The following is a 22,734-nucleotide window of genomic DNA, read 5'->3' as shown; positions in this document are numbered from 1 at the left end:
GCTCAAACATGGTCAACAATGATCCAAAGTCACATTGTGACAAAGATTGTCTGCATGTGAAAATCGACTATGGTCAACGATTGTGAACCATCGTCAACCATGGTCCAACACATTAGGGGAATTTTGAGGTCTAAAATGGGCCTCTTAAGGAAATTATAAAATAATAGTGGAAATAATAAAATAAGAATAGATTACATCATTAAATTTTAGAGGGAAAAGAGAAAGAACTATTTTTTCAACTTATCTCCCTATGGGTTTACTCAAATTTTGAGCGGAAACACTCATTGGATGCAAAATTTGATTCTTCATCCTAGGAGTACCCATGTTTCATACTTTTGGTGGACCCTGTTATGAAGCCGGCTCACAAAAAGATAGAAAGAGGGCTACTGCAGGTCACAATTTCAAAACTGGAAGAGCCGAAATTACAAAGCTTCGGATTCTAGGGTTTCACTGCTCCAAACAGGTCATCGTAGAATTTTCGCTATAACTTTTTTTCTGCAACATTTCAAAAGCAAAAAAAAACCCATTTGAGACAAAAGCGCCCTACACCTTGGCTCTGAATTTCAGAGCTTGTCCCTCTATATTTTCAGATATATGATCTGAGGAAGTTAGGCTTTTTGCAAAGCTCCAAAATTTCAACTAAAACATGTCATCATGGAATTTTTGCTATAATTGTTTCACTACAAAGTTTCAAAAGCTAAACCAAAAACCCACTTGAGAAGAAATCAGTCTGAACCTTGGCTCCAAATTTCAGATCCTGTCTCGCTATAGTTTCGGAGATATAGTCTGAGAAAGTTAGGATTCTGGTAGAACCCCAAATTATATTCCAAACATGTCACCTTAGGAAAATCGTCATAACTTTTGTTCTGAGCATCAGATTGAAATTTTGTAAGAAGTTTCAGAAAGAGGACTTCCTGTAGTTTTCTGTGTATTAGTTTCAGGTACTAAAGTAGAAACAGTGAGACGAGGCACGTCGTACAAGTGCGCTCTATTGAACTAGTCTATAATCAGGTCATCATGGGAGATTTGGAATAACTCTTTCTTGGACAATCAAATTCTGATCAAACTCGTGGGATTAGAAAGAGAACTCAAAGAGATACCATAGGAAGAAATTTCAGAAATTGGAGATCTAAAATTACAGAGTTAAAGTTGTTTCAAGATCGAGCTCCTAAAATCAAGAAAAATCGAGATGAGGAAGTTTGATGAAAAGGATCTGGTAAATTGGATACTACAGATGGAGAAATATTTTGATCTACATGGCGTACCATTGTTACAAAAGGTATGTATTACATCTTCATATTTAGAACAAGATCAATTTTTATGGTATAAAGGGCTTTGTTCTCGTAAGCCATTTGTTACGTGGTCAATTTTCAGGGAGGAGATTATAACACATTATGAGGATACAAAGAGCAACACTTTCTTTAGAGAAACACCACAACAATTGGAAGAAAAAAGAGAAAAAGGGGGTTGTACTAATAACAATAAGGGGTTACACTAGTAGTATAGGGACCTAACATGCCCCTCTCCTTCAAAAAGTGTTGTCCTCAACGCTTGAGTAGTTCTTGATGCTTTTATATAAAATTCTTGTCCTCCCATGTGGAATCTTCAGCGAGTAAGTTCTTCCACTTGATGATATAGTCTGAAATTGATCGATTTTTTAGCTGGTGGGTTCTTGTTTCTGTGACTGCTGCAGGTTCCAATATGGTTTTTCCTTCCTCATCAACTTCTGGCAATATTGTTTGAACTGGGATCTTCTGTAACTTTTGAATGAGTGGCGACACTTCTTCATCCCTCTTCCATTCGTCCCTTGCTTTGCTTAACCAATCTAGTTGGATAATAGAAATGGCACACAACAATGCTTCCACATCCTCATCCTTTCTTGAGAGTGCATCTGCCACAACATTTTGCTTCTCTTTTTTGTAGATGATTTCAAAGCCAGAACCCAACATCTTTGTGACCCCTTTTTGTTGTTCTTCAGAGGATAATCTTTGTTCTAAAATGTTTTTAATACTATCATGATCCATTTTTACCTTGAAGTGTCTTCCCATTAGGTAAGGTCACCATTTCTTAAGTGCGTGTAGTATTGCCAACATTTCCTTCTCATAAATAGATTTCTTGAGAAACATTTGTTTGTATCTATGTAACCATAAAAATACCCAATCGCCTACATCAAAAATTCTTTCAATGCGATGTTGATCTTCCGATTGTTTCATTGAATTCTGCACCAAAGTGGCATTATCTTTTAAAAGTTGGAGAACTTGTTGTTGATGCTCGATGTGATCTTTCACTGCTTGAATCTTTTTCTTCTTGATATGTCCTTCTATATTTAGAGTTTGAGGAGTGGTAATTTCTTCCAGTGCATTACAAGATATGGTTGGATTCATTTCTTGATGCTCTATGTGATCTTTCACTTCTTGAACATTTTTCTTCTTGATATGTCCTTCTATCTTGATAGTTTGAGGAGTGGTAATTCCAACCATAGCATTACAAGATATGGTTGGATTCATTTCTTCTTTCTTGATGTGATCTTTCACTTCTTGAACCTTTTTCTTCTTGATATGTCCTTCTATCTTAAGAGTTTGAGGAGCAGTAATTATTTCCAATGCTTTACAAGATGTGGTCAGATTCATTTCTTCTTTCTCCGGGGGTTGGTTGCTGGTGTATATACTCTTGTTTTGACATTTTTTTATCCTTTTCTTCCCCTTTTCTTCCAATTGTTGTGGTGTAACCCTTGTAGGTTGTGGAAAGCTAGGAGAAACAACACTTCCATCTTTATAGTTGTGAGTGGTAGAATTCCTTCTTGCCATAATTTTTCTTTCCACTTTGTAACAAAGCCCTTTTTCTCTTTTTTCTTCCAATTTTTATGGTGTTTCTCTAAAGAAGGTTTTGTTCTTTGTATCTTCATAATGTGCTATAATTTCCTCTATTAAAATTGATCACGTAACAAGTGGTTTACGAGAACAAAGCCCTTTATACCATAAAAATTCATATTGTTCTAAATATGTAGATGCAATACATACCTTTTGTAATAATGGTACACCATATAGATCAAAATATTTCTCCATCTATAGTATCCAATTTACCAGATCCTTGCCATCAAACTTTAGCATCTTGATTTTTCTTGATTTTAGTAGCTCAATCTCAAAACGACTATAACTCTGTAATTTCAAATCTCCAAGTTCTGAAATTTCTTCTTGTAGTAGCTCTTTGATTTCTCTTTCTAACCCAGCAAGTCTGATCAAAATTTTATTATCCAAGAAAGAGTTACACCAAATCTCCCACGGTGACCTGATTGTAGACTAGTTCAATAGAGCGAAATTGTACAATGTGCCACGTCTCACTGTTTCGAACTTAGTACCTGAAATTGCTATACAGAAAATTACAGGCAATCCTCCTTCTGAAATTTCTTATGAAATTTTAATCTGATGCTCAGAACAAAAGTTATGACGATTTTCCCAAGTTGACCTGTTTGGAATGTAATTTGGGGGTCTGCAAAAACCGTAACTTCCTCAGATTATATCTCTGAAAATATAGCGAGACATGATCTAAAATTCGGAGATGATACTCAGACTGATTCCCTCTTGAATGGGTTCTTTTCAGCTTCTTAAACTTCGTAGCGAAAGTGTTATAGCGAAAATTTCACGATGACCTGTTTTAGATGAAATTGTAGAGCTTGCAAAAACCCTAGCTTCCTCAGATCATAGCTCCGAACATATAGCAATACAAAATTTAAAATTCGGACCCGAGGTTCCGCACGATTTTTTCTCAAATGCATTTTTGTTTTAGCTTCTAAAATGTTGCATAAAAAAGGCTATAGTGAAAATGCCATGATGGCCGATTTGGAGTAGCAAAACCCTACAATCCAAAGCTCTGATACCAAATGTTATGAAACTAGCTCACAAAAAGATAGAAAAGATAGGTCAACGCCAGAGAAACAAGCCTCTTCGAGGGGGAACCTCCTTTACATTACACAAATGAACAATTCTTGGATGATACAAATGACAATACCTCCTTTCTATATATAGGAGTCTAAGGGGTCATAATATAATCAGAGCCGACATACCAATAATAATCCAAGGGCACACTAATAACAATAGTGGGCTTCTATGGGGCACAATAATAACAATATGGGGACCACATGGGCACAACAATATAATAAGGGGGTTGTACTAATAACAATAAAGGGTTACACTAGTAGTATAGGGACCAAACAGACCCTGCTAGATGAAAAATGATAGATACATGGAAAACATGATTGCAATCACGTTTTTTCATGTATTTTTATTTTTCATGTAGCAGGCTCAATTGATCATATGCAATATGGGTACTCCTTCGATGTGGAATTAAAATTTTCATCCAAAGAGTAGTCCTGCTTAAAATTTGAGTAAAACCTTAAGGAGATAAGTTGAAAATACATGTTGAGAAAGTAGTTTTATTATTTTATTATCTTTTAATATTTTACCTTTTTACTCCAAAAATGGCGAATCATCTCCCATGGTTGACATCATCATCTTGAATGATATTGGTTCTTATAAAGATTATTTTGGTTTTACATTTTTCTTAAGTGGTCCATTTTAGACCTCAAAATTCCCTTAATGATCACATTGTGACAAATATTGTCTCAATATGAAAATCAACTACGATCAACCATGTTTAATCATGGTCAACCATGGTTAACCTTGGTCCAACATCGCATTGTGACAAAGATTGTCTCAATATGAAAATCAAATATGCTAAACCATGGTCCCACGTCGTATTGCGACAAATATTGTCTCAATATGTAAATCAACCATGATCAACCATGGTCAACTGTGTTTATTTAGTGTTTATACTATTCATCATAACATTTATATAACTTGTTTTATAATATTATCTTATTGTTTACCATAGGATTTTCTCGATATGAAAATCAATCATGGTCAACCATGGTCCAACATTTCATTATGACAATGATTGTCTCAATATGAAAATCAACCACGGTCATCCAGTATCAACCATGTTTATTTTAGGGTTTACTATTATTCCTGTGGGTTTCTAGTATTAATCCGTTCGGTTTATTATTCCCTTTGGGTTTGCAATATCAATCCCTTAGGTTTATTAATTCAAGGGTTCATATTCATAAGGTATAATATTATTCATAGGCTCTATGATATTAATCTTTGGATTTAATATAAACCCCTCAGGTTTAAAATCATGGCGAACCATGGTGAACCATGGTCCAACATTGCATTATGATGATCATGGTCAACCATGGTCCAAGTTCACCTTGTGACAAAGATTGTCTTAATATGAAAAACACCACTGTCAACCATCGTCAACCATGGCCAATCATGGTCAACCATGGTTCAATGTTATTCCCTTTGGTTTATAATCCCTTGGGGTTTTAATATTAATCCTTTGGCTTTACAATATTAATCTTGGGGTTTATAATATTAATGTTAGGGTTTGTTCAACCACTCCTAGCCATTTTTATTTTAGTGTTTACAATACTTATCTTGTGGTTCATATACCTTGCATTTATAATATTAATCCCTTGTGTTTATCAATCTAAGGGTTCATATTCCTAGGGTATAATATTACTCGTAGGTTTTGTACTATTAATCTAGTGTTTTAATATAAATCCCTCGGGTGTAGAATAATGGTCAACCATGGTCAATGATGGTCCAATTTCACATTGTGCCAAATATGATATCAATATGAAAATCAACTATGATCAACCATGATCAATCATGGTCCAGCATCACATTGTGACAAAGATCGTCTCACTATGAAAATAAAAAAATGGTAAACCATGGTCAACCGTGATTATTTTAGGGTTATAATATTTTTCTTAGGGTTTATATACCTTAGGTTTATAATATTTATCCCTTAGGCTTAATATTGTTCCCTTGGGATTTTATTCTTAATCCCTTGGGTTTATTAACCTAATGGTTCATATTTCTAGAGTATAATATTATTCATATGGTTCATAATGTTAATATTTGGGTTTAATATAATTCCATTTGGATTATAATCATGGTCAACCATGATCCAACGTCAGTTTGTAACAAACATTCTCTTAATATGAAAACCAATCAATGTCGCATTGTGACAAGGATTGTCTCAATATGAAAATAAACCATGGTCAACCATGTTCCAACATTGCATTGTATCAAATATTGTCTCAATATGAAAATCAACCATGGTCAACCATGGTCACATTATGACAAACATTGTCTGCTGGTTGAACATCACATTGTGACAACCATGGTCCAATGTCGCATTGTGACAAATATTGTCGCAATATGAAAAATCAAACATGGTCAAACATGGACAACCATTGTCTAATGCCGCATTGTGCCAAACATTGTCTCAATATGAAAATCAACCATCGTCAACCACAATCTAACATCACATTGTGACAAAGATTGTGTAATATGAAAATCAATCATGGTCAATCATGGTTAACCATGGTCAAACGTTGCATTCTTACAAATATTGTCTTGATAGGAAAATCAACCATGGTTAAGCATGGTCACCGATGGTCCAATGTCCCATTGTGACAAGGATTGTCTTAATATAAAAATAAACCATCACCAAACATTTTTATTTTAGTGTTTATAATATTTATCTTATGTTTTATATACGTTGGGTTTATAATATTAGTCCCTTGGGTTTACTATATTTCCCTTGGGTTAATAATCACTTGGGGTTTTAGTATTAATCCCTTGGGTTTATAATATCACTCCCCTTTTTTTATTATTCCCTTGGGTTTATAATATCAATCATGGTCAACAATGGTCAATCATAGCCAACCATTGTCAACCATCGTCAATTGTTGCATTGTGACAAATATTGTCTCAATATTGAAATCAACCATGGCCAATAATGGTCCAATGTTGTATTGTGACAAAGATTTTCTTGATCGAAAATAGATCTTGGTCAAACATAGTCAACTGAGGTCCAATGTCACATTTTGAGAATGATTATCTAAATATGGACATCAATCATCATCAACCACAATCAAGCATGTTTATTTTAGGGTTTTTAATATTTATCTTAGGGTTTATGTACATTCGGTATATAATTTTTATTGCTTGGGTTTATTATTCCCTTGGGTTTATAATATCAATACCTTGGGTTTATTAATGGAAGGGTTCATATTCCTAGGGTTTAATATTATTCCCTTAGGTTCATGGTCAACCATGGTTGAACGTCGCATTGTCACAAAGATTCTCTCAATATGAAAATCAATAATTTTCTCAAAAATGGTGCAATGTCATATTATGGCAAAGATTGTCTCAATATGATAATCATGGTCAACCATGGTCAACAATGGTCAGCCATGATCAACCTTTGTCAACCGTGTTTTATAAAGTCCAATATGGTCAATCATGATCAACCTTTTTCAACCATGTTTTATAAAATCCAACATGGTCAATCATGATCAACCTTTGTCAACCATGTTTTATAAAATCCAACATGGTCAATCATGGTCAACCATGGTCGAACATCACATTGTGACAAATATTGTCTTGATATGGAAATGAATAATGGTTAAGCATGGTCAACGATGGTCCAATGTCACATTGTGAAAAGGATTGTCTCAACATGAAAAAAAACCATGGTCAACCATGTTTATTTTAGTGTTTATGATATTTATCTGAAGGTTTATATACCATGTATTAATAATATTAGTCCCTTAGGTTTAATATCATTCCCTTGGGTTCATAATCTCTTGGGGTTTTAGTATTAATACCTTCGGGTTATTATTCCCTTCGGTTTATAATATCAATCCCTTGGGTTTATAATATTAATCATGGTAAACTATGGTCAATCATAGCAAACCATGGTCAACCATGGTCAAATGTTGCATTATTGTCTCAATATGAAAAACAACCATGGTCATCCATGGTCCAACAACACATTGTCAGAACGATTGTCTTGATATGAAAATCAATCCTAGTCAAGCATGGTCAACAATGGTCCAACATCACATTGTGATAGGGATTGTCTCAATATAGAAATCAATCATGCTCAACCATGGCCAACAATATTTATTTTAGCGTTTAAATTATTTATTTTAGGGTTTCTATACTTTGGATTTATTGTTCACTTGGCCCAAATTTTCGTTTGTATAAATATATAATAATAATATTTAACAATAAATATATTCAAATAAATATCATTATAAATTAATTAATAATAATAATTAATTATTTCATTTGATTATTATTAATATCACCATGATTTATAGCATCAACCAATTTCATTTATAATATTTATCCCTATATGAACAATAATTATAATAATTATTAATAGATAATTATTACTAAATAGTTATTATTAATTAATAAATTTTAATTATATTTATAATAATAATAATTATCAGTACTATTATTAACATTTTCTAACAATGATTAATTATTAACAATTATAACAATTAATTATTAATATTTATTAGCATTTATTAATAGTTATTATTTATTATTAGCAATTATTAATAGTAATTTTTATTAATAAATGTTGTCGATATATGCTTATGCGTGTTTATCAACCACATTTATTAATATGGTTGTGCTAGTTTGTGAAATAGAAATTTCCTCCCTTCCATATGTCTATGAAAATGTATGGTTGCATTATTTGTATTATCAACTTTTTTAGTCGGTCACCATTACAACGTTACTGACAATTTGAGGAAGCATGTTGCATTTTACTATTCCAATCCATTGGGTTAGGGTAACCGACAATAAAATTTCCTTATCTTTTGAATTTTGAGAGTCTTGAGTTTTCAGAGGTATAAATTAGTTCAATTTGAACAGTTGGAATGCTAAGAGTCTTGAAATTCCAGTGTACTCAAAAAGAAATATCATCTAAACAGTTTTCCTAGTTTTTAAACAGACCTAAACAAATGAATCGAAATGGAATATTTTGTATCTGACTAATTCCAACAGATGTAACCAAGAATGAAGCATTCTGTTGAACGATATACAATACCATCACATTTATTAACGTGTTTAATCTATTTTTTGCAGTTTAGTAAATATACTTGCTGACCCCAAAGGTGTATTGTACAACCAATGTATAATCCATTTCATGTTCAACTTTAGGTTACTTGAAAAATATAATTCCTACTTGTCTTTGGTGCACTCATCAATTCTAGAATGAGTATGTTCCTATTAGTTAAGAGTTTGTTGAGGCCTAGTTGGTTGAGAGTTTCTCTTCAACTCAACCAAGAGATTGTATGTCCTAGATAGATTAGCTATCTCGAGACATAGCCTGATGTATTTATATTGTATTATTATTTTCATGTGAATACAATTTTTAAGCTCATTGTTCAATTTTAAGTTGGGATCAGAGCTTCATTAAAACTCATGGGTTCTACGACAATTAAAACACTAGTCATGAGGGCATAGTCTTTATACCTTCTAGGTAGTCGATTATGTCGAGTAGATCTCCTTCTCACTTCACTGTTTGCACCTCTGTTCTCTGAAAGTACTTCTCCACTTTTGAAATTTCTCAATCATTGTTCATGAGTTCTGCATTTATTAAGGGTCATCATTTGAAAGTTCGATTTGGAGAAGACTGCGTCAAATTTAAAATTGCCTACCTATGGAAGCCAGTTGCATGAGTGCACTCTAAGAAGGTATTGTTGGGCTTGTGATAGAGGAGTGGATAGGCATTGCTAATGCTTTTGGTGTTGAAAGTTGAGCCCAACCACCTGTAAATTGACATTCAAAAAAATTGTAGCATGTATTGGTAGGTGATATTCAGGGCTAGCTGCACCACATTATTCATCTGCTACATACCAAGGAGTTTCCGCCTCCCGGTTACTTTTGCATCTTCAATGGGATTTCTATTGGAGGTATGAAAATTAGTGGACTATTTGGATTGTAATAAAGAATTTATAAGACCAATGAATCCCTGAGGTTTGTTGTATGAGTAAATACTGGATACACCAATTTATGAAGATCTGTGATGATAGTGAAGAGTGAACCACCCAATTGAAATAACAAAGTGTCAAAAAAGGTGCATTATATCTAAAAACCCTATTGGCTAACATATTCTTCCAAAACTCTGGTTGATTGTTTTGTATAATGCTAGCGCATAGTTTTGAAGGCATTGGCAGAGATCTTGTATAAGATGTCAGTGTGGTTGATCACGCCTCTGGAGGTAGTCTAGCAGTGAATGGATTTTTGATGCAAAGATAAAAAGACAATGAATGCCTTCAATATTTTGTTTCTGGGGCTGTGTTGTTTCCTATGGAAATATGAACATTGGGTTGCTTGGATTATAATACGCTCTTCTTCATCTTAGTCCTTATAATGAGCAGATAGAAACTCGGTTGTCTGTTTAAAAACATGGTTGTTTGTGCATGTTTGGGTAAATGAATTTTTTTGTATTTTTGAAATAATTATACATATTGAGATTAGCCACATCAATATGAAGTTATTTTGGTAAAATTAGCTACTCTTACAAATAACAGGTTAATCATCGAGTTCCAAGACGTAATTGACAAATACAAAGATGCCCAAGATGTGAACAATGTCAAAAGATGAGGTAAAGGAGCAACAAAAATGATTAAAGGATGATGGATAACCAAGTGAAATTTTGTGTGATTTTATGTAATAGACTCACAATTAAAGTCTATTTTGTGTCACATACATGTATTAGTAAGCAAAGAAAATGTAATGTTTTGAAGTGTGCCTTGGAAAGTATGTACATGGTAACTCTATAAGTTGGAGTGTGTATTGTACCTAAGTCATGTTTGATGTGACCCTTATGAGGCATATGTAGGCCCAAGATGTTCATGGTATTCTTAAAACCACTTTGTAATTACAGGGTTGTGGTTAGCCAAAAATCACTTTGGAAGTGCAGGTTTGTGGTCAGCCAAAACCCACTTTTGAAGTGCAGGTTTGTGGTAAGCTAGACACTAATTGTGAGGGTTTATGAAAGTGTAGGTTTGTGGCAAGTTGGAAACCACTTTTCACTGTAGGTTTTTGGTAAGCAAGAAACCACATGTGAGAGTGAAGCAGATAGGGATTCATGTAGGGATGGTTTCGGGTGAGTCAACAAAAGTGTGGGCATGGTTTAGGGTGAGCTGACAAATCCATGGGCATGGTTTAGAGTTAGCCGACAAAACCTTGGGCATGGTTATGGGTAATCCAAGAAAACCGATGGCAACAATGATGGATGGGGGATTTGCAGGTATTGGCACAGGCATGCAGATACTAGTACATGTATGCAGATATATTAGTTGACTGAAGCATTACATGAAGGACATCCTAGTTGACTGGTGTTGCAATGGTTTTTTGAAAATAACAACAAAAAATGTTAAAAATATCATGAGGAATAAAAATCCTAATTTAATTTTGTCCTTGAATTAAGTTAGGAATTAAATTCTAATTCTAATTCTCATAGCAAATTGTAATAGTTAACTAAGTTAATTTGACTTCATTGGCTTGGTTAATTCGAGTTGGGAGTCTATCTAGTGTCATATATAGTAGTTCCTAAATTTTAGGGGGGTAGGTTGAGTTCTTATTGAGTTGTAATTATTTAATTCATTTTAATTGAGTTAAATTTAGTTAAACTAGTTCTAGCTGATGGAGGAGCTAGTGAGAGGTCATGTGAATTTAATTGAATTTAATTCACATGGAGTGATCAATTAAATAACTGATATTTCACTCAAAAATAACTCATGTATGTTAGCTCAAAGGAAGACCTAGTTGAGATTAGAGTTCAAGGACAATGTACTACTAGTTGTAAAATCATCTAAATTAAACCAATGGTGCATGAAATCATATGAAGGGCTATGGATGGATTGCATAGTTATGAGTGAGGAATTCCCAATTAAATATGGGTTAATCCCCAAGGGAACAACACAAGGAAGTATCAGATTGGCAGGTAACATATTTCTCTAAGTCTTAGCTTGAGTTGGTTTATGAAGCAGTGAGAAGATTTTACTTGTGAAGAGATTGTTCAGGTTGAACAAGCATTGCATTTTCTTCTCAGATCTTATTGTTAATGCAATATGCATATAGCTTTAGTTCCACCAATAAGTAGAGTAGATTCAAGTTAATTGTTTTAACATATTACAATCTATAGTTTGAATCTACAAGGAATTTATACATGGTATCAGAGATAGATTTGTAGAAATTTCTACATGGTATCAAAGCTAGATTTGTAGAAATTTCTACATGGTATTGGAGCTAAAATCACAATAGAAGAGAAGAATTCGAAGTTGTCCTTGCAGATTGATGGAGCTCTAGTTCAGGGAAGATCCAAAAGACGTTATGTGCACACTTCCTACCGGAGCTAGAAGGATGCTAGTGGGCAGATCAATGAGCCAAGGTTTAGTGACACAAAAAGGAGTTGTGATCATTGACATTTGTAGATTGAGGAGTAGAGAGATTTTCCACAAGGATATCAAGACTCAAAGGGAGTCTACTTTCAAAGGGAGTAGCCCTATGGAAGCTAGTGCTTCAGGATCTAGGGAGACCATACTCATTATTTCAGAAGTTGTAGCAACAGAGTAGTAGCAACAATAGTATGGGTAGATCAAATTTAGCTCATGCATGAAAAAGCTTGAGGAGCAAGGAAGAGACTAGATATTTGGTGGTTGTGAGGGAGCATGAATTGGGTCTTAGAAGTAGCCTCAGGAAACCACAATTGGAGAAGCAGAGAGAAGACCGAGTGGAGTCATCCACTCAACCAGAGACCTCTAGTAGGGAGCAATTTCAAGCCAAGTGGGAAGAGGGGGAAAATGTAGCCATACCTCTAGGTGAGAGGTGGCGTGATGTGAATCAATAGTCCCAAGAGTGCATAAATTTGTGCAGGATCCATTGAGGTGTTTTTTTGTCTCATGGATCATTATCTAGCTATGGGGGCCCACAATATTCAGTAGTAGGAGGATCAGTGTCAGTCAGGTAATGAGGAGTGCAGAGCATTGTTGACATTAGAGCAGAAGGCTCAATAGTAGAGTCAACAACAACACATTTTTCCTAGTAGATAGTTGCAGACACAATTGATTCAGTTCATTTTGTTTGGATGCTTTTTAGTTGTAGATGTTGCAGTAGCAACAACAAAAATGACAAGAGTTGCATGAGGAACATTCCAAAGGTACTAGATTGGGATAGATGTGAATCCATTTCTTGTTGAGAGGGAGTGTTGAAAATAACAAGAAGAAATGTTAAAAATATAATCAAGAAGAAAAATCCTAATTTAATTTTATCCTTGAATTAAATTAGGAATTAACTTTTAATTCTAACTCTCATAGCAACTTGTAATAGTTAACTAAGTTAAGTTGACTTAATCAGCTTAGTTAATTCAAGCTGGGAGTCTATCTCGAGTCATGTAGAGTAGTTCATAAATTTTAGGGGCCCAAGTTGAGTAATTATTGAGTTGTAATTATTCAATTCAGTTTAATTGAGTTAAATTTAGTTAAACTAGTTCTAACTGATGGAGTAACTAGTGAGATGTCAAGTGAATTAAATTGGATTTAATTCACATGTGGTGATCAATAAGATAACTAATAATTCATGTAAAAATGAACAATGCATGCTAGTTTAGAGGAAGACCCAGTTGATATTAGAGTTCACGGACAATGTACTATCAGTTATAAAATCATTTAAATTAAATCGATGGTGCATGCAATCATAGGAATGCATATGGATGGATTGCGCAGTTATAAGTGAGGAACTTCCCAATTAAATATGGGCTTATTTCCCAAGGGAACAACGCAACAAATCAATGACTTGGAAGGCAGTAGATTTTGCTAAGTCTTGGATTGAGCTGGGTTGTGAAGCAGTGAGATAGATTGTACTTGGGCAAAGATTGTTCGTGTTGAACAAGCATTGTATTTTCTTCTCAGATCTTCTAGTTAATCCAGATAGCGGGGGTTTTTAGCTGAGGATTTCCTTATAAAATTATTATGTTATGTGTGATTGAAATTTTTCCTTTTCTGCTTCGTGATTTCATCGATCAATTTTTGTTTCTGTTGATGAGTAGAGTAGATTCAACTCAATTGTTTTAGCATATTACAATCTGCATTTTGAGTCTACAAGAAAATTATACACGGTTGGTTGAGATATTCACTCAACCAAGAGATTTTATGTCAACGATAGATTAGCTATCTTGAGATAACCTGTTGTAATTATATTGTATTATTATTTTCACGTGAATACAATTTTTGAGTGCATTTTTCAATTTTAAGTAAGCTGACAAGCATCTTTTTAAAATATATAATGTTCAATTTGAAGTTGACAATAATATATATAGGCATAATATAATTAATAGATGAAATAGTTTTTTGGTAGAATAATACAATTTCTAGCAAGATTGCGATCTCTTGTTCTTCAAAGTACACTTTTGAATGCATAAGTAGTCCAACTTAGACATATGATTTTTGAACATGTGTATCGGATTTAGGGTCATTTCATATATATATATATATATATATATATATATATATATATATTGATATCGATATAACAAACAATACTAACTAATATATACAACCCAATAAGTACCCTAAAACAACAATAACCCATTCTCATTGTGATAGCTAAATTAACTATTAATATTACAATCCAATATGAAAAAGATGTTGTAATGATATTTAATTTTCAAGTTTGGTGTCATAAATAAAATGTTTTTCCCTATTTTAAGTAACTTAATTTTATATTAATTTTAGAGAGATAAAGTAAGTTAAAAAAAATTATATTTGTCTTATAAGTATTTCAATACACTTTGTTTAAATATTAGTTTAAAACACGCTTTTGAATGCATAAATGAACTCAACACCCTGAAAAACCCCTAAAAAACTGATTCTTGCAAATTAAACAACTTAAACTTATGATTTTTCAAAATTCTTATTGGATTTTGAAAAAATATTGACCAAAGTTAATGTTCAAAAGAGAGTCATTTCGTCCATTAGTTATATATACGATTAATTGAGCTATCATGGCGAAAATGAGATTATTGATGTTTTATAGTACTTAATTGGTTGTGAATATTAGTCAACATTGTTTATATATATATATATAGATATATATAATACTTAATGAGTTGTAAATATTAGTGAACATTGTTTATATATATATATATATATATATATAAACAATGTTCACTAATATTTACAACTCATTAAGTATTATATATATATATATATATATATATAAATAAACAATGTTGACTAATATTCACAACCAATTAAGTACTATAAAACATCAATAATCTCATCTTCCATGATAGCTCAATTAATCGTTAATATTACAACCCAATTTTAAAAAGATGTTGTAAAATATTTATTTTCAGTTTGAGAGTCACAAATAAATATGTTAAGTAACTTAATTTTGTATTAACATTAGAGAGATAAAATAATTAAGAAAAAAAGAAACTTATATTTGTCTTATAAATATTTCATCATAGGAATTAAATAAACCTTTTGAATATTAATTCATATATTTTAATATGAATTTCATATATGTGTACTGAATATAATAAGTTATTTCAATATCTAAAAACGAAATAATTAAAAATTAAATAATTCAATTACTTAATAATAAAAGGGAGATGTGTAACTCACTAATTGTTAATACAAAATTGACATGTCATGTTTAAAAATATTATTAATATAATAATATTTGATGTGGGTCATAAATAACATATTTCAATGCTCATAATATGTAAAATATTTCAATATTAATTTTATATATAAAGAGAATATTATGATAAAAAAATTTAAAACATTTCAAATACTCACTATTTTACATTTTGACCTTTTTTCAATATATTTTTAGTACAATTTTGTCTAAAATATACCAAAGATTTGTTGAAATAGTAAATCTAAAATTTAAGTTGAGTAGGCTACTCAATCCATGTTCCTAGGAGGGCTTTTAAAACAATGTATATCCATTTACGCAATCAAAAAGCAATTTACACAATAAAAGATTAAACAGGGTATATATATATATATATATATATATATATATATATATATATATATATATATATATATAAAATAGTGTTCTGTATATAGATAAATAAATAGATAAAACTTGTGTAGATTTATTTTAAATATACATTTATCAAACTTTTAGAGGAATTGAATCTCTTAAAATGCAAACTTATTTACACAATTTTACACTCTAAAAAATTTAGATATAAAAAAATTTCATACCTTTCTATACTTGGTAAATCTTTATTTAAAATACATCTATATTTCCTGGATTAAAATACATCTATATTAATTTATAGAAATTTCAACAAATGACATTTAACATATTATCTATTGAATATCATATTTCATTTTCTTTCAACAAACAAAATAAAAAATACTAAATTAAAAGAAAATAAAAGCATACTAAATTAAGTTAAATTAGTTATAATCTACATAATAATGTTTAAAATTTAACATATAGAAACTGATTATGGGAACTGCCACAAAGTCATTGTCGTTTAGGATTACCTGGGCAACAATGGTTGACATTGGAACCCTGTGGTTCCCATCGGCATACGGTCATGTCAACTTACGTGTCCAACTTCAACCGCCTTTGGACAACTTACCCCAACCTTGCTTGCTGTAACAACTCTCTGTCTTACCAATAAACAATCGCCTACTCGGGATCCTTTCGTTTCGTGATATTATTGTCTGCTTGCCACCCTATCTTCCCTCCAAAATGCGGAGAACCGAACTCAGTGGCCGCTCTCTTTGTGATATTATTTTCTCACTCCTATCCTTTTCTCCTGTTAGGTCATATCACTCTTATCTTGAGCATCACAAGAAGTTTGATCAGTAAAATTCTTGAATTTATTTCGAGAATATGCTTCAATCTACGGCCAATATTTTATACCGCTCCGACCGCCTTCCTCCTAAACAGAGTTTATTCGTTCAATGCCACGAAAAAATTTGGAGCTAATATTTGATTTCCAGAGGATGCGCATGAGGCCGCCTTCTGACTAAACATTATATTGAATTTAATGGCATATCGCTCTGGCCGCCTCTTAATGAACATTATTTGTTGATATTAATTGAATATCGCCGTGGCCGCCTCTTACTGGAGAGTATTTATTCATTGAAAAGTTAAGCATAGGCGGTTAGTGAGGCGGTGCTTGTCATCGGTACGTATGAAATGCCGGACGAAAGTGATCCACCCGGAGGAAAAATGACGAGGTTTTTCTCATCTCTATATATATATCAGCAATCAGATACTCTCTGTAGATTGTTCTCTTCCTCTTCTTTGTCCCTCGTTCACTCATATCACGATATTCAACAATCACTGTTGGATTCCGGTTCCCTCATCATCGTTGTTCCTTCTGAGTCCATGGAGATTGGAGTATGACTGTCATTTGGCGAAACCCCAGGATCTTGCAGCAGAGGAAGAAAGATGTTGGAAATAATTACACCAACTTACAGTCAAAAGTTTTTAGTTTTAGGTAGTTTATATACAATTTTTTAGTTTTAGGTAGCTTATATACAAGTTAAATCTAAGAAGGAATTGTCAGTCAGGTTAGAATTATAATTTAGGAATTGTAAGTCATTCATGTTAATTATAATTTAGGAATTGTAAGTCATTCATGTTTGAGATTAGCATATCTTTTCTCGGCGCTTTTGAGTGAATTTAATCATATAACTTCGAGAAATAGCAATAGAATCAATGCAATTTAACGAACAACCGACCATATCAAATAATTATTTTACTGTGTAGTTTCCTCCTCTCGATCTATAGCCCTGCAGATTCGTTGATGCGACTTTAAAGCCTAGACACTCTGTCCACTGGATAAGGGATTCTAGAGGTCACGCCACTTCAGCTTCACAAGGACGCAGCTACATCCCAATCTGCCATGGACTCGGGATGAACGACACTGATGAGGGATCTGAACGCCAACAGAGGTTGTCGATATTGTGATATGAGATGGCCGGAGGCAAAGAGGAGGAAGAAAAAGGAACCGAGTGAAGAGGAAGTGATGTTGGAAATTGATAGAAGAAAGGAGATTGTGTAAATGCTTCGTATGTGCGATCGAGGCTCTGGTGTAGAGTCGCTTGTGGGAATTGGATTGTCAAGGCGTACTTGTATAGCTTTTACACACTTGAGCACTTTCCATTCCACTGAGGCCAAACCAAGGGATGGTTGGGATTGTTGTTCATTCTCATGGTGGGTTTGTTGACAGTTAATGTCGTTTTGTATTCATAATAATCTCCATGTCTCGTGATCTTATCCAGGAATAAGAATAACTGTAGTTTTATGTTAATTATGTTTTGTATAGATGTCTTGAGTTTATTTTGCATGTTTTGTATTGGATGTCTCAAAATTAGCACGGTGGCGATGTTTGTTTAAATTAAGAGACAACTATGAACAAACCAAGGGATTGTTGTTCATTCTCATGGTGGGTTAGTTGACAGTGAATGTCGTTTTGTATTCATAATAATCTCCATGTCTCGTGATCTTATCCAGGAATAAGAATAACTGTAGTTTTATGTTAATTATGTTTTGTATAGATGTCTTAAAATTATTTTGCATGTTTTGTATTTGATGTCTCGAAATTAGGACGGTAGCGGTGTTGGTTTGAATTTAGAGACAACTATGAACAAATCAGTTGAGATACAATTTTAAATGATATCAGGCTTATTATAAACTAAGATTTAGGGGATTGTATGTGTTGTAAAAAAATAATTGTTCATGTTGAAGGTGAGTTAGTTGATAGTGAATGATTTTGACATGGTCACGTATTTATAATAATCTTTAAATAATCGTTATGTTTTTTCGGGATATATGTTTAAAATTTAGCATGTTTTTATGTTTCAAAATTTACTATGGATTTGCATGGTATTTGTTACAATTAGAACGATACGATTCTGGAAATTTTTAGTTCTTTTAATGGGAAAATTTTATTTGTATTATATAATTTTATTTGCTTATATTAAATATATTAAGAATTGGAGTTAATTTATTAAAAAAATTTAATTGTTCTTTTTTTTTTCTAATAAGAATATATGATTTTTTATATGACTAATAAAATGACAGATTTTTTAAGTGTATATTTTACAAAACAGTTTCAACAAAACACTAAATTTGCAACACATAATATTATTAGGGAATGTTTTAGTAGACTTCATCCATTATTAATGTATTATAGCAAGTCTGGTTTGGCCGTTAAATTTTAATTCACCTATTTTCAATTTACACTCCTAGTTAGCAAACTATCTTCAGTTTACAACCCTAGTTAGCATACTTGTTTATTTCTATATTGAAGTCTCTTATTACCTGGAAATATGCTTTGGATGGGATATCTTCAGAAATTTTTAGGATTCTTTTCATGATGTTTTCCATAAATTTCTCTTTTGGGAAGGAGCCTTTGTAATATTAGGAGTGAATCTCCCATTACTTAATTATATCCACTTGATCTTCTTTGGTTAACAAAACTCGTGTATCCACTTGATCTTCTTTGGTTTACAAAAGTCCCCGGTAGAGATCATATATCTCTACTTGATTATTTGTCATATGAGCAAAGACCTCATGAATTGTTGAACACATTGTCCTCCTCTAAACCATAGAGTAACCCTCCCTTCTTACCACTTTATATTACTTTGCAACTCATATTATACGGGACAATTATGAATAATAATAATTAACATTAAATTTCAAATAATAGCATAAAATTCTTAACTTAGAAATAATGTTTAAAAATAATGTTTTTTCACTTAGAACAATATTGATTATATAATCAATTTTTTTATGTTAAATTTCCAACATCGTTTTAATGGAAACTCCTATCATATTAACGATTAATGAGTGGTGATAATCATCTTGACTAAAGACAATTGGTTCTATAATAATTTTTTAAATTTAAGAGGTATTTTGCATGGGATGTCTTAAAATTGCAAGGGGAATGTGGACAACTATGAATAATTATAAGATGTATTTCCATAACAACTTTTAAGATGTAAAGGGCAATGTTGACAATTGAATTATGTTTGAGATTAATTTTTAGATGATAGAAAACTTACTAAAGAAGATTTATAGCTTGAAAATAATATGTGAAAAATAATTTTCATGATTTATAAGATGATTGATTTTATAACTAGCACAATAACATTTATAAATGTGGTTAATATACAGTTTATTTGAATTTATAATGACACAGTTTGGTCTAAATTTAGATTTTATTTTAAAATTTTCTTTAAAAAAATATTAACACAAATGAGTCATACAAATTAACTCAATATATTTAATATATTAATTTGGTTGAACCTAATTTTTAATAAACCTAAGATAATAAAATATAATATTTTTTAAATCTCAAAATAATCCAAAATTAAAACTACCAAAAAAAATAAAACCTAATTACTTTAACTGTAAAAAACCTAAAATAATAAATCCAAAATATAAACTAATAAAACCTAAAATAATTAACCAGAAAAAGCAGCAGAAAATTTGATTTTGTTTTATATAACCCGAAGAATTAGATATTCTTCCAAAAATATATATATAAAACCACTTAGAGGGATTTATAGAGGGATTTATAAAGCAACAAGCTTGTGTTGAAAAGTGCCCTAATACTATGTCATATTTTCTATTTTTTTTATTTGTATTAAAAAAAATGCCATGTTTCTTCAAAAGTGCAAGATCCTTACCTAAATTGAGATCCTCTTCAATCTGAAATGCAGAAATGAAAAAACCAACGGCAACTCCCAGATTTTCAAACGTCATCAGTTTTTAATTTCACTTAGACCTTGGATGGAGGCGGTGCTCGCACTGAAGTCCGCGCAATGGGGATCCGAAAGGAGCCGGCGGCGGGTGCTGTAGGAGAATGATTGGGAAGGGTGTTGGATGATGGACGGAACGTACCGGTAAATGGAGCCGCTGCCGAGGTGGGCCGATGTGATGGCCGCTGAAGAGATATGGCTACCGTCGGCAATGGCAAGCCGTATTTCCACCTCTATAGACTCATTATTAATACACCCTCTAAGGACATCGGTACACGGGAAGACTCTAACATCTATTTACCCGTCAATCTGTATACGTAATTTCCAGGAGAACACTTTCTGGTTAATAGTGATGGAGCTGTTCATGATCATCCATCTCGCTGTTTGTATTGATGGTCATTGAAACGCGGAGGCATGGGTAACATAGGCCCATAAATTCTTCTGATATTGATGGCCATGAAATGTCTTCATACGAAACACAAGACGCGAGCTCGATTGATGATAAATACTGTATACGAAATGATGTATCAGGTGGAATCAGTATTGTATGCATTAATACCATTTATTTATATTCACATTCAAATTCGAAATTTGAACTTTCAACTTGTAAACCCGCCCTGCCAAAATTTGAAATTTGGTTTACGAATTTGAACTTTGAACTTGTAAACCCGCCCTGCCAAAATTTGAAATTTGAACTTGTAAACCAGTAGCGACGACAAAGATGGGTCAGAGGCATTTAAGCCTTTCTGGAACCTTCAACGGACCTTCAAGGCACCCCCTCGTTTCCTTTTCTATAAGGGGGACGAGGAGGGGGGAAAGGCTCTGTAGCTTTATCTTTTACAGAAATGGGCGTTGCACAGGTTGTGATTCTCCTTCTGGTTGAGTTTTTGGGATGCTCCTTTTGCCACTGCATTCAGTCTCACTGTCCTCAATGTCCTCTCGACGTCGAAGCCTCTCAAGATGACTTCAGTTGAGTCGATTTACAGCGGGTTTGCAATTTTTGTATTGTTTTTCTGTTTCAGTATTGGTTCTCTGTTATTGGGCAGGATCAAGAACGGTGAATAAGGTTTGAGCAGTCAGACTTTATGCAGAGGAATTGGCTGGGGCTGGTTTTATATTTTTCAATCGCTACCATTGTATTTCTTTAGGTGGTTATTGTATTTTTAGTAGGCACATGTATATGGGATTTGAGCTTTGAATTTCTTTGCACATAACAAATTATTTTTATAGCCATGAGATTTGAACTCTTCTCGCACATAACGTATTATTTTTATAGCTATAGAGATTTGATCAGATTTGAACTTTAAACTTTTAGCCATAGAAATTTGAATCTTGAATCTCCTCTTACATATCATATCATTTTTATAGCCATAATCAATTAAGCTACCGAAAGACTACCGTGAAACTGCTACTAATTCAAGTACTATAAATAATTTTAATGGCGGATTTGTGGGTTTGAAGCGAACGGGAAGATTGCATGGAATCTTGCTCTGCCACGGCTGAGGTAGGGATTTGATTGCCTGGAATCTTGCTATGGCACGGCTGAGGTAGGGATTTGATTGTATTGTTTGAGAATATTGGAATGCTCGGCAGAGCTGCAGAATGGGTTTTACAGACCGGCCTCATTTTAGTATCTGCCCTGCGATTTTTGCATTCGTTTTACTGTATGGATTGCAGAGCCGGTTCTGCTCACTTGAAGGCTCGGCGCATTTAAGAAAGTACAGTTTTCGATGTATTTGTTGGGGTTAATTTAAAGTACAGTTTTCGATGTATTTGTTGGGGTTAATTTAATTGAGAGTTTTTTTTCAGGAAGAAAAAACATGATATATTCATAAAAGAAGATTACATATTGCAAATGCAAGAAGCATATGCAGAAATGTGGACCGAGCCACTTACAAAAAATACTCTAAAAGAAGTATCCAGAAATGCCCTTTGACAGGGCAGCAGATAAAGGAATAAACCCCATAAAATCTGTTTAACAGATCCCAAATAGAGCCCCAAAAGGCCAGTATTTGCCCCAGAAAAAACAAAGCAACCCATCTATAAGG

General features: G+C 32.9%; 1 long non-coding RNA gene across 1 annotated transcript; it reads left to right on the top strand.

The window, feature by feature from the left end:
* The first annotated feature begins 17,123 nt into the window (after positions 1–17,123).
* LOC149139250 (uncharacterized) lies at positions 17,124–18,134 on the top strand. Its single transcript, XR_016264904.1, has 2 exons — positions 17,124–17,415; positions 17,709–18,134. It is a non-coding gene; the product is annotated as an uncharacterized LOC149139250 (long non-coding RNA).
* Positions 18,135–22,734: the final 4,600 nt, after the last annotated feature.

Source organism: Pinus tabuliformis, chromosome X (genome assembly GCF_031772625.1).
Source record: "Pinus tabuliformis cultivar Carrire ecotype Pingquan chromosome X, CPIR1, whole genome shotgun sequence".
Taxonomy (NCBI): Eukaryota; Viridiplantae; Streptophyta; class Pinopsida; order Pinales; family Pinaceae; genus Pinus; species Pinus tabuliformis.
Note: the sequence above shows the minus strand (reverse complement) of the source record. Positions and strands in the feature narration are given on the sequence as shown.